An 11,167-nucleotide genomic window follows, 5' to 3' on the forward strand; every position below is an offset into this window, starting at 1 on the left:
ATTCAAGGAAAGAAGATTAATGTGTGTGAAACAAATCGGGAGCAAAAGTATGTGGTGCTTATTGTGCATAGAGAGAGCTCAGACAGTATAGTTTGGAAAAATAATTGAATAATAGATTTAGAGTCAAAAGGGACCTCAGATATCATCATTGCAATTAGTGGAGTATTATATGCCAGGCCTGGAGATCAGAAGTTTTCATCTTCCTCAGCTCAAATTCAGCCTCAGATACTTATTAACTGTGTGATCCTCGGTAAGTCACTTAACCCGGTTTGCCTCAGTTTTCTTATCCCGCAAATGAGCTGGAGAAGAAAATGGTAAACCACTCCAGTGTCTTTGCTAAGAAAGTCAAGAAGAGTTGGACAGATGAAAAATTACTCAACAGCAACAACAACAACAACAACAACAAAAAACCTATTTATTTTAATTGAGGAAACTAAGTTAATAAGAGGTCAGTTGGAGAGATCAAACTCAAAGCTAACATGTATCTGAGAGGGAATTTGAACTCAGTCTTCCCAACCTAAAACTCAGCTCCCTGTTTTATTGCCATGAAAAATATGTAGGGTATATTATAGCTAAGGTCACTTTTTCCAAAATCAATACAATCATTAATTTGAGTTATAAATATTAAGCATTTATTGAACTCTTCTGTCTGATAAAGAACATTTTGCCTTGTAAAGCAAAATTTAAAAAACCTAAATGTCCACAGATAACCTCAACTGCATTCATTGATTTATCAATAATAACAAGGTAACTTGCTATTAGCAATATTCTGAGACCTCTTTCAAAGTGTTTTTAATAACCTTAATTTTTCCCTAGCACTTGGGCAAATCCTACTTGATCATGAACAGCCAAATATATATATATATATAGGTCTCCAGGAATGGGTTGCAACATATACCAAACTCATGCCTCTATATTGCTCTTGACCCTCAAAAGGACACAGAAAGGAAATAGAGAGCTCTGTATTCTTACAATGGTTTCACATTCTGGCTCTGCTACTTTTTAATCAGAATAACATTTAGATAAAGACATTGCCTCTGTTTCAGTTTTTGGAAGAAAATGGATTAGATGATTTCTAAGAGACCTCTTAGCACTAAATCCATTTATTTTTATGATGACTTCCCCCTTTTATCTCCCTTTCTCTACTCTTTCATCTGCAGTAGATTCAGTCTATCAATCAATAAATCAACACTCAGTTGAGTATATTAGAAATGTACTTTTTACTAGGTGTACTAGACACTAAGGATGCAAAGACAAAACATGAAACAGTTCCTGCACCTAAGAAGTTTATATTGTATATGCTTGCAGAATTGCCTGGGCATGGAGAAATTAAGTGATTTTCCCCACAATCACTAGTCAGATCATTCTGGAATTCCCCTCATGTTGTCTGATTCTATTCCCTCTAAGACTTTAGTTTTCTCATTTTCTATCATTAACTCCCTTCTTCCCTCTTTGATATCCCCCTCCTTCAAAGTGCAGATAGATGAGCTTTAACAGGGTTTAGGAAGAATAGAGTCAGGAGTGTGTGTGTGTGTGTGTGTGTGTGTGTGTGTGTGTGTGTGTGTGTGTGTGTGTGTGTGTGTGTGAGAAACATCACAATGCCTTTCCCATCCCTCCTATCTTAGGCCTTAGGCCCAGTACTGTATTTCCTCCTCCTGCAGACTTCCCCAGACACCTGATATCCATCATTCTGAGAAGAAAAAAAAAATTTCCCCTGGATGATTTCTCTTAGTACATATATACAATCACACCTGCATTTGCAAGGCACACACATGCACACTCATCCCAGTTATATGCACACACAGACAAAAATCATATCACATTTCTTCCCAGTCTGTTTTGAAAAACCAGCCACCTATACTAATATAATAGGAAATGTATGAAGTTCTTTATATATATTACCTCTGTATGGCTTTTCAAAATATAAAAGGTTTGATTATAAGATCATAGAATTAGAGTTAAAAAGTTCTCTAGTCCAACTCTCCATTTATAAATGAGTAAACTGAGGCAGGAAGAGGGTGACATGCTCAGGATAACACAAATGGTATCAGGAGTGAGATTCTAATCCAGGTGCTTTGACTATTGTTAATTAACTATCTTGGGATGTAGTAGTCAGAAATTTAGAACAAAAAAAGCTTCCTAGCAATTCCACCTGGCCTTTTGTTTTTACCTTCTCCCCATTCATTTTCATGCATATCTAGAAAAATTTTTCTATATGGATAAGGATAATCTGGAAATTCACATTTCCCTTTGCAGCTTGTTGAACTTCCCCGGCTACCTGAAAAACTGGGTGATGACTGCCATGTGCACCATTACTGCAGAAATGTGTTACTTTTTTATGTCATGGACCTATTTGACTCCATCCTTAAACTGGGAAAACAGAAATGGAGAATAATGTGTATAAACATGATGTCTTCCAGTCCCAAGAATCTGCTGGTTGAGCTCTGATGGTATCCCAATATCTTGTATATGATAATCATTTAATTGCGAAATCCTTATTGAGGGTAGTCTACCTGATGCTGTTATTCCCTGGTGATTGGAGTTCTCATTATCTTGTATCTCATTGTGTAGGGAGATTGCTTCATGACATGGATCAGGTTGACAAGCCCTGCCTTTGAGTTTTCTTGTGAAGGCTCTTGAAGTAAACACTGCTCCACAGCTGGTATCATATTTCTATTAGACTTTATTAAAACCATTCACCTCACCAGGAGGACTCACAATGATGAACTTAAAGCAGCCACAAAAATATACATTAACTTAGATGGTTTAACAGGAACCAGGCAGCAAGGCTAATGGGAGAAAGACAAAGAAATAGCCTTTGGTTTTGATCTTCATTAGAATCTGTAATTCAGCTGGGGGAATGTGCTTTTCTTGGTGAAGGAGTTGATATTTGAAGTTGGGAATTATGAAGGGGAAATTTAAAAATAGGTTTTGGAAGGACTTTAATCCTGTTCTTCCACTTCTCACCAGATTAATTCATAATTACTCTAGGCACAACCTGAGGGAGTCTCAACCCCACTTAGGAAGAACTGAAGCAATTAATAAGCAAAAGTCAAATTATTTTCTATTCGTGGAAGCTCAACAATATGACGTAGTATCAATAATAACTAACTTGGAGATAACACAGTATTTGCCAGTGCTTCACATAAACAATTTAGTAATTTTCAGATATGTCCAATTCTTCATCATCCCCTTTTAGAGGAGTTTTTTTGGCAAAGATACTGGAGAGGTTTGCCATTTTTATCTCCAGTTCATTTTACAGATGAGGAAATTGAGACATATAGGATTAAGTAATTTGCCCAGGGTCACACAAATAGTGCTTGAGGTAGGATCTAAATGCCAGCTCTAAATCCAGTGCTTTATCCATTGGTTCAAACCATAATTTATCCGGTGGTCATGCTCTTTGTATTCTCTGTCCATCGCCTATTTGTCATTACCTTTCAGCTCCTATCTCCAGAGCCAGGCTTAAAATTCTGTTTTTCTAACTCCAAAATTTATGTTCTTCCCATTATCTTAAACTGCCTCTTGAGTTTATAACATATTTTAAAAAAAATTAAGTCCAGTTTTCTCTTTACACCTTATTAATCTTTGTAGGCTCTAAAAACAACAGATTATTAAATCTTTTCTTTCTATTGAAGAGGCAACTAAGTAGCATAGTGATTAGAATCCTGGGTTTGAAGACAGGAAGACCTGAATTCAATGTGGTTTGAGACACTTAACTATGTTACCACGGGAAAGTCATTTTATGTCTCTAAGCATCAATTGTTTTTGTTTTGTTTTGTTTTTATTATTATTATTATAAAATAGAAACAATAGCACCTGGATCTGTTGTAAAGCTCCAATGAGACAATAGTTATAAAATGCCCAGCACAATGAATGGTATATAGTAGGTGTTTAATAAATGCTTGTTTCCTTTATTCTTCATAAATCTTTACTTAACTTATCCCTTAATGATCATTAACTCCTGATCCCTGTTATTCAGTCATGTCCAAATTTTTTGTAACCCCATCTGTGGTTTTCATGGTAGAGATACTGGAGGGTTTAACCCTATCGTTTTCCAGCTTATTTTATAGATGAGGAAGTAACTGAAGCAAACAGAGTTAATTGATTTGCCTAGAGTTACACAGCTACTAAGTGTCTGAGACTGGATTTGAATTCAGGTCTTCTTGATTTCAGAGTAGGAGTTCTATTCAGTAAACTACCTAGCTATCCTAATTCCTGATTCCTCTCTCTGAAAGAGTCTCTTTTCACCTTCAAAATCTCACGGTTTCCTCTCTGTTTCTTATTCACTTTCACATTCTACTTTGTATTATTATTTTTTTGTGTGTCAACCTATACAGGCAGAATTATTGAAGGCAGTTTGGGGAACTCCTAGATTACCTCGTAGGTGCTCACCATACCTGTGACTGAAGACCAATCCTATTTTCTTAAACAACAGAGAAGGCAGAATGAATCTAGGCTTTGCATTTCTTTGATTTCTATCCAAAGCATCCATTTTTTAGGATCTGAAATGATAATAGACCCCAAAAAGCAAGTGAGAACTTCTCTGCTGACCTACAAGTGAACCTGCACATTTGGCACTTTTAGGGTAGGATCAGCAGCACCTTTATCATCCCCTAGAGACTCTGACCTACCATGTGTTTCATCTGTGGAGTGGAGGTCACAGGATGAGATTAATTAGTGGGTCTTACAATGAGGAAGGCAAGCGACTTACTCTGACCTTTAACTCTAGGATCTCTGGTTAGGGGTTAAGATAATTAGAACAGTCATTTTGGGGAGGGTATCTGTCATTGGTCTCACTTTACTAAGAAATATATTTGTTGTTTTTAAAATAAAAAGTTTTAATAATAAAAAAAGAAATATATTCATTAATTCATTCAATCGTATATAGGCACTATACTGGTTCCTCTGGAGGAATACCAAAGAGAATGGTCCATAGCTATTTAAGTATAAATCTGATCTTGTGTTTACTTTGCTTAATAAACTCCAATGGTTCTGTAGGTCTAGAAACACATTTTAACTTCTCTTTTTAGCTCTTACAGACTTTCACGACTTGGCTCTAACTAGCTGATGCATTCTTTTTATATATTACCTGGATTCATTCCCTCTATAATCCAGCTAAACTGGCTTTCTTACTAATATTCAAGCTCTACGTCTCATCTGCTACCACTGGACCTTTCTTTAAGCTGTGCCTTTCTTCCAAATCTTTGTCTCTAAGAATCATTCAACTTAAAATCTCAATTTAAACATCATCTTCTACATGAAGCCTTTCTTGACCCTTCCTCTACCCCCAGCTACCATTGCCTTCCCCACCAAAATTTCAATTTATGTATTTTGTATGTTGCATATGCATGTTGTTCTCTCTTGATCCCATCTCTCTTTGAAATGATTAGATAACTAAGGGATATAATAGAGAGGATCCCTGATCAGGTATGGATTAAGCCAGCTGACCTTTGAAACTCTCAATATTCTCTGATTTGAGATTTCTCCTTCTGCCTGCCAGCGATATTTTCTCTTGAATTTTTGTAAATCAGACTAGGGGAGGAGGTGGTGGGCAGGAATAGATGGATTCTTCCAAGAGGGAAATAGAGTGGGGACCTTCTCCCAAGAAAAAAGCCTCGAGAGTTTTTAAAGATATATTTCCAAACATAGGAAAAAGAAATTTTAGCTATTTTAAAAAAATTCAAATTCTCTTCTCCTGCCCTTTCTCTCTTCTTGAGAATACAAGGAAATTGATATTGATTATCCATGTAAAGTCATGCAAACCATATTAGCCATGTTGTAAGAAGGAAAAAAAATGAAACAAGAAAAAATTTTTTAAAGATATGCTTCAATTTGAATTCAGGTTCATCAATTCTCTCTCTGGAGATAAATATCATTTTTCATCATAAATCCTTTGGAACTGTCTTGTATCATAATCAGAGTAGATAAATTTTTCACAGTGGATCATTCTTATAATTTTGCTCAGAAACTATCTGCTTTCTTATAGTACAATATTATTCATACTCATATACCACAACTTGTTTAGACACTCCCCAATTTATGGGGATCCCTTCAATTTCTAATTCTTTGAACAAAGAGCTTCTATAAATGTTTTTACACAAATAGCTCCTTTACCTTTTCTTAGATCTCTTTGGAATGCCGACCTATTTCTGGGTCAAAAATTATGTGCAGTTTTATAACTTTTGGCCTCAAAGACTTTTGAAATGAAAACAACAGACTTCAGAAGTCTGGAGATTGAAGAGGAGAAAATTATAAACATGACTGGTGTGCTCTTCTAAGTGGATATTTTGGTTCTAGGTCACCTTTTAATGTGGAAGTTAAATCTTATCATGGTGCAGTTCTAACTTCAGATCCTGCCGTGGAAATACAGCTTCCACAGAAAGACAAGCCAGATCCTGAGGGATCTAGTGAGTGCTCTGCAAATACATGGACTGATGCTATTTGAGCCATTATAGGAAGTACAACTGAGTTGGACTGAGCAGACCAAAAAGAAAGGGCCTGCCGGACAAGTATATACTATTGCAACTGCAGCCACTGACAGCAGTCAATTATTGTACCCCACAGCTCCTCCTAGACACAGCATTTTGTTAGCTTCATTATCGTTCTCTATACTTCCTGAAGCCCCAGACAGGAAAGACCTCTTAAGTTCAACTGGTTCAGCCTCCAGGTGTCTGACTACTTGCTCTCAACAGCAAGCTTCCCAGTGCTGCTGTGTTCAGGCTGGTTCATGATGACGCACCAGGACTTTCTTAGTATCATTGAATCTTAATTCTTGAAAATAATAGCAGAAACCATCTAACCCATGACCTTTTCATTAGGTAAAAGCCCACCTAAAAAATCAACAAATACATTAAGCATTGCATGGAGACACAGCACAGTGTTCAAAGTGAGGGAAGAGATACTCAGCGAGATAGAGTCTGGATTTTCGTGCAATTTGCTATCTAGTACTGGGTTAAGAAAAAATAACTAAATAAATAGGCTATGAGTGCATTCAAGAAGGCCCAAATATAGTGCCAAGTATGGGAGGCCTGAGTGGAACAGAGGTCCTTTCAGATAAGAGGGAACATTCATGTCTGGGTAAAAGGGAAGCATGAGATAGGCCAGAGTACCAGGTGGGAGGAAGGGTCAAATCAGTCCAAACTCCTGATGTCTTCTCAGACCTTCTCATGTAAAGTCAGTGAGGATCTGTCTTAGGTCCTGACAGAGTGAAAGAAATGTTGGATAAAAGTGGTATTTTCAGGAAGTTAGGAAAAGACATGAGACCTTCACATTCAGGGACCTCACCCCAAGGCAAGTGTTCTCATCAGGAAATAGTTTTACAGAGTCAAAAGGGAGATTAGAGATGGCAGAAGTTATCCCTTCCCCCCACCACTAGCCTTTTTTTACCTTAGGGTTCTTCTGACATCTTTGATCCCTGTCCTTCCTATCCAAATTGCCGCTCTCCTGGATTTTATGGGGTATTTAATGGTTAATTGTTTTAGGATATTAGCAAGGTAGGAAGTCAGAAAGCAGAAGGCAGGAAGAAAGGGAGGAAGGAAGGAAGGCAGGAAGGAAGAAAGGAAAGAAGGAAGGAAGGAAGGAAGGGAGGGAAGGAAAGGAAAGGAAAGAGAAGGATAGGAAAGGATGGGAAGAACTTAATGCTTTCTTATAAAGAATTTTATGCAGAAAAGTGTATTTTCAGCAATCTCTATAGAGAGAAAGATGATTTGGGGGGCAGCTAGGTGGCACCAGCCCTGAATTCAGGAGGACCGGAGTTCAAATCTGGCCTCAGACACTTAACATTTTCTAGTTGTGTGACCCTGGGCAAGTCACTTAACCCCAATAGCCTCAGAAAAAAGGAAAGAAAAAAGAAAGATGATAGGTTTTGGTGGTTATGGGAACTTAATTTCCTATTTTCCATAGATTTAATGTGTCAACATGTCTTATTGTTGGTTTCATGATCTTTCATGTTTCCTTTTCTGGGAACATCATCTCTTTAAAAGTTGAGGATTGACTGCAAATGTAATTAAAAGAGATAATCAGAAAAACTGCCTTTTGAAAAGATAGCATAAATAATGAATGAATATGAATTTTTGCTGATAAAGACCTCATTTCTCAAATATATAGGTAATTGAGTTAAATTTATGAAACTAAAAGCCATTCCCCAGTTGATAAATGGTCAAAAGATGAATAGGAAGCTTTCAGACAAAGATATCAAAGCTATCTATAATCATGAAAAAATGCTTTAAATTACTACTGATTAAAGAAATGCAAATTAAAACTCTCAGATGCCACATCATATCTATCAGACTGGTTAACCTTACAGAAAAAGGAAAATGACAAATGTTGGAGGCAATGTGGAAAAATTGAGACATTAATGAATTGTTGTTAGAATTGTGAACTGATTCAACCACTCTATAATACAATTTGGAACTATATCTTAAGGGCTCTAAAACTATGTATATCCTTTGACTCAAGTCTGTAATAGCAAAGAGATCAAAGAAAAGGGAAAAGGATCTATTTGTATAAAAATATTTGTAGCAGTTTTTTTGTGGTGTCAAAAAACTAAAAATTAAGGAAATGCCCATTAATTGGGAGATGACTTAACAAATTGTAATGGTTGTAATGGAATTCTATGGGGCTTTCCGAAATAACAAGGGAAACAATTTCAGAAAAACTTGGAAGGACCTATATGAATTTATGCAAAGTGAAATGAATAGCCTAGGAGTTCATTGTACACAGTAATAGCAATGTTGTAGTTATGATCAATTGTGAAAGACTAAACTACTCTAATCAACAAAATCATTCAAGGCAATTCTAAAGGATTCTTGATGAAAACTGCTTTCTATCTCCAGAGAGAGAACTGATGAACTCTGAGTGCAAATTGAAGTATATTTTAAAACTTTCTTTTTCTTTTTTTTTTTACATATTAATGTGGAAATATGTTTTGTTTAACTTCATATGAATAATTGATATTATATTGCTTGCCTTTCAGTGGTCAGGGGAGGGATTGAAGAGAGAGAAAACATTTGAAACAAAAAAAAAATTTAAAGAATGTGAAAAAATGAATGTTATCAGCTGAAAAGCAGAAATACACACACATGTGTCCTTAGAGGAATATCACTCTTTTTTGAAGAAGTAAATATATTATTTTCTTCCTTCTGAAAGACAAGAAACAAAGAGGACAAATCAATTTATTACTTGCTTTGGCTTCCTTTCTCACCAATCTTTTGTACTCCCTCACTGGGTATATCATGATCAGCTTTTTTATTGTATTGTATAGAATTCTGTCCTATATAGCAAATGTTTGACTACAGTTAAGTGTGACTGGGGACAAAATTATCATTGCTAATAATTCAGGACAAGAGAAACCCACAAATACCTACTTGGAAGGGGAAAAAATGTCATTTTGTAGAAAAATGGTGTTTTGTTGTTGTTGTTTGTTGTTCTCTACGTCCCCTTCAGCCCTCTCTCTCATATCCCCTCCTGAACCAAGAGATCTCTTTGGAGAAAAAAGAAAAGGTCAGTTTTAAGACAAATTCTTCCTACACTAGATGTCAAAAAGCCTGTGAGATGAATGGCCACTGGTCGAAAGTTTATAGCAATTTCCTGGCCAGCAAACAGATAATTGATATTGAAGCAACCTTAACTTCATTATAGCATGGAGCTTCAAAATTGTTCACTGGCTATTCTGCTTGGGGATTAGATTAACTGTTAGGCATCTTAAATCTACTTGAACCTTCTTCCTTTTCCTATAAGGGACTGATCAAAGGAATTCTCTGATCCACCTGATAAACCCATAAACTAAGAATTATTCATATGAGACTTTGATTACATTTTTGAATGTAGTCTAGAGAACCACAACCATTAATATTTACTGGAGGAAGGTTTCACTTATGGGGATCCCTGCTTTTATGGAATGGGTTACTTTGGGAAAAGTCACCCTTTTGTGTTTGGTTATAAACAAAAACCTATAGAATCTTTGGAGTTCTTTTTTCTTATTATTCCAGAGAGATTCTGAAATATCAGCAGAACTAAGAATGGCCCTAGGATACTGGTGAGGATAGTTCCCTGTAGGAGTTGTTGATTATTGCCTGGGGACAGAATCATATGGGAATTAATTGTACTCATCCAGATGTTCTGATAGGTTTCCTAAGTAATGTTTAGTTCCTGGGCCCAGGCTTAGAGAACCTCTTACTCACATGAGAGCAGAATCACCACATTACAATCATCATCATCATCACCACTATCACTGACGTTATAATATATATATATTTATGTGTGCATATCTATATCTATATCTATATATCTATATATAGATATATAGATATATACATATATATATATATATATAAATATATATAATACTTTAAGTTTTCGGTAATGTTTTACATGTGCATATATATATATATACATACATATATATGTATGTATGTATTAATGTTCTCATGTGGTTTCACCAATTAATCAGCCAACAAACACTTATTAAACACTTATAATTTTCTAGTTACTCTGCTGAGTGCTGAGGATATTAAGAAGAAAAGGGGAGAAGGGATCTCTTAAGACAGTACTCTTCTGGAGTAAGGGGAAAATGTTCTGTACATCAGTTTTGGCAGTTGGTCTCACAAATAATTCCAGATATGAAACTGGAAATCTGGGGTCATGTATGAAGAGAAGAAGAAGATATTGGACAACCTATCTTTTGGAGAGATAAAAGATTACGTATGTGGTCCCTGGTCCTGGAAAGAGCTGTAGTAAGGTTCTAAAGCCACATTTTGGGAAGCAAGGGAGCTGTACTTTGCTTTCCACTATTCCTGTGGGGTCAATGATAAGTGGGGCTACTTGGCTAGCTGTCTTGTATTTATTTCCTTTCCAAAGAAGTTCCAGCCCTCAAAGAAGTATCATAAGGTTGGAGATCTCTGTGGGTCTCTATGGGATGGATGGAAGGAGGACACTGGAATGTCAGGTGGTTATCTCTTCAGAACCCTAAGTTCATTTCCCTTCAGAAAGAACACCAAACCAGTGTTGTGGTAAGAATCTGGAGAACTTTAGACTTCCAGGGTAAGCAGAAATTGGCATAGAGAGGAAGAAAAGTTGTTTTCATTATTTATGGACTATTGTGAATTCTGCATTGGCTCATGGCTCTAGTGAGTAATTTGTGCTTTCTATATTTTGAGTGCAGTGG

This window comes from Sminthopsis crassicaudata, chromosome 4 (assembly GCF_048593235.1).
Source record: "Sminthopsis crassicaudata isolate SCR6 chromosome 4, ASM4859323v1, whole genome shotgun sequence".
NCBI lineage: Eukaryota > Metazoa > Chordata > Mammalia > Dasyuromorphia > Dasyuridae > Sminthopsis > Sminthopsis crassicaudata.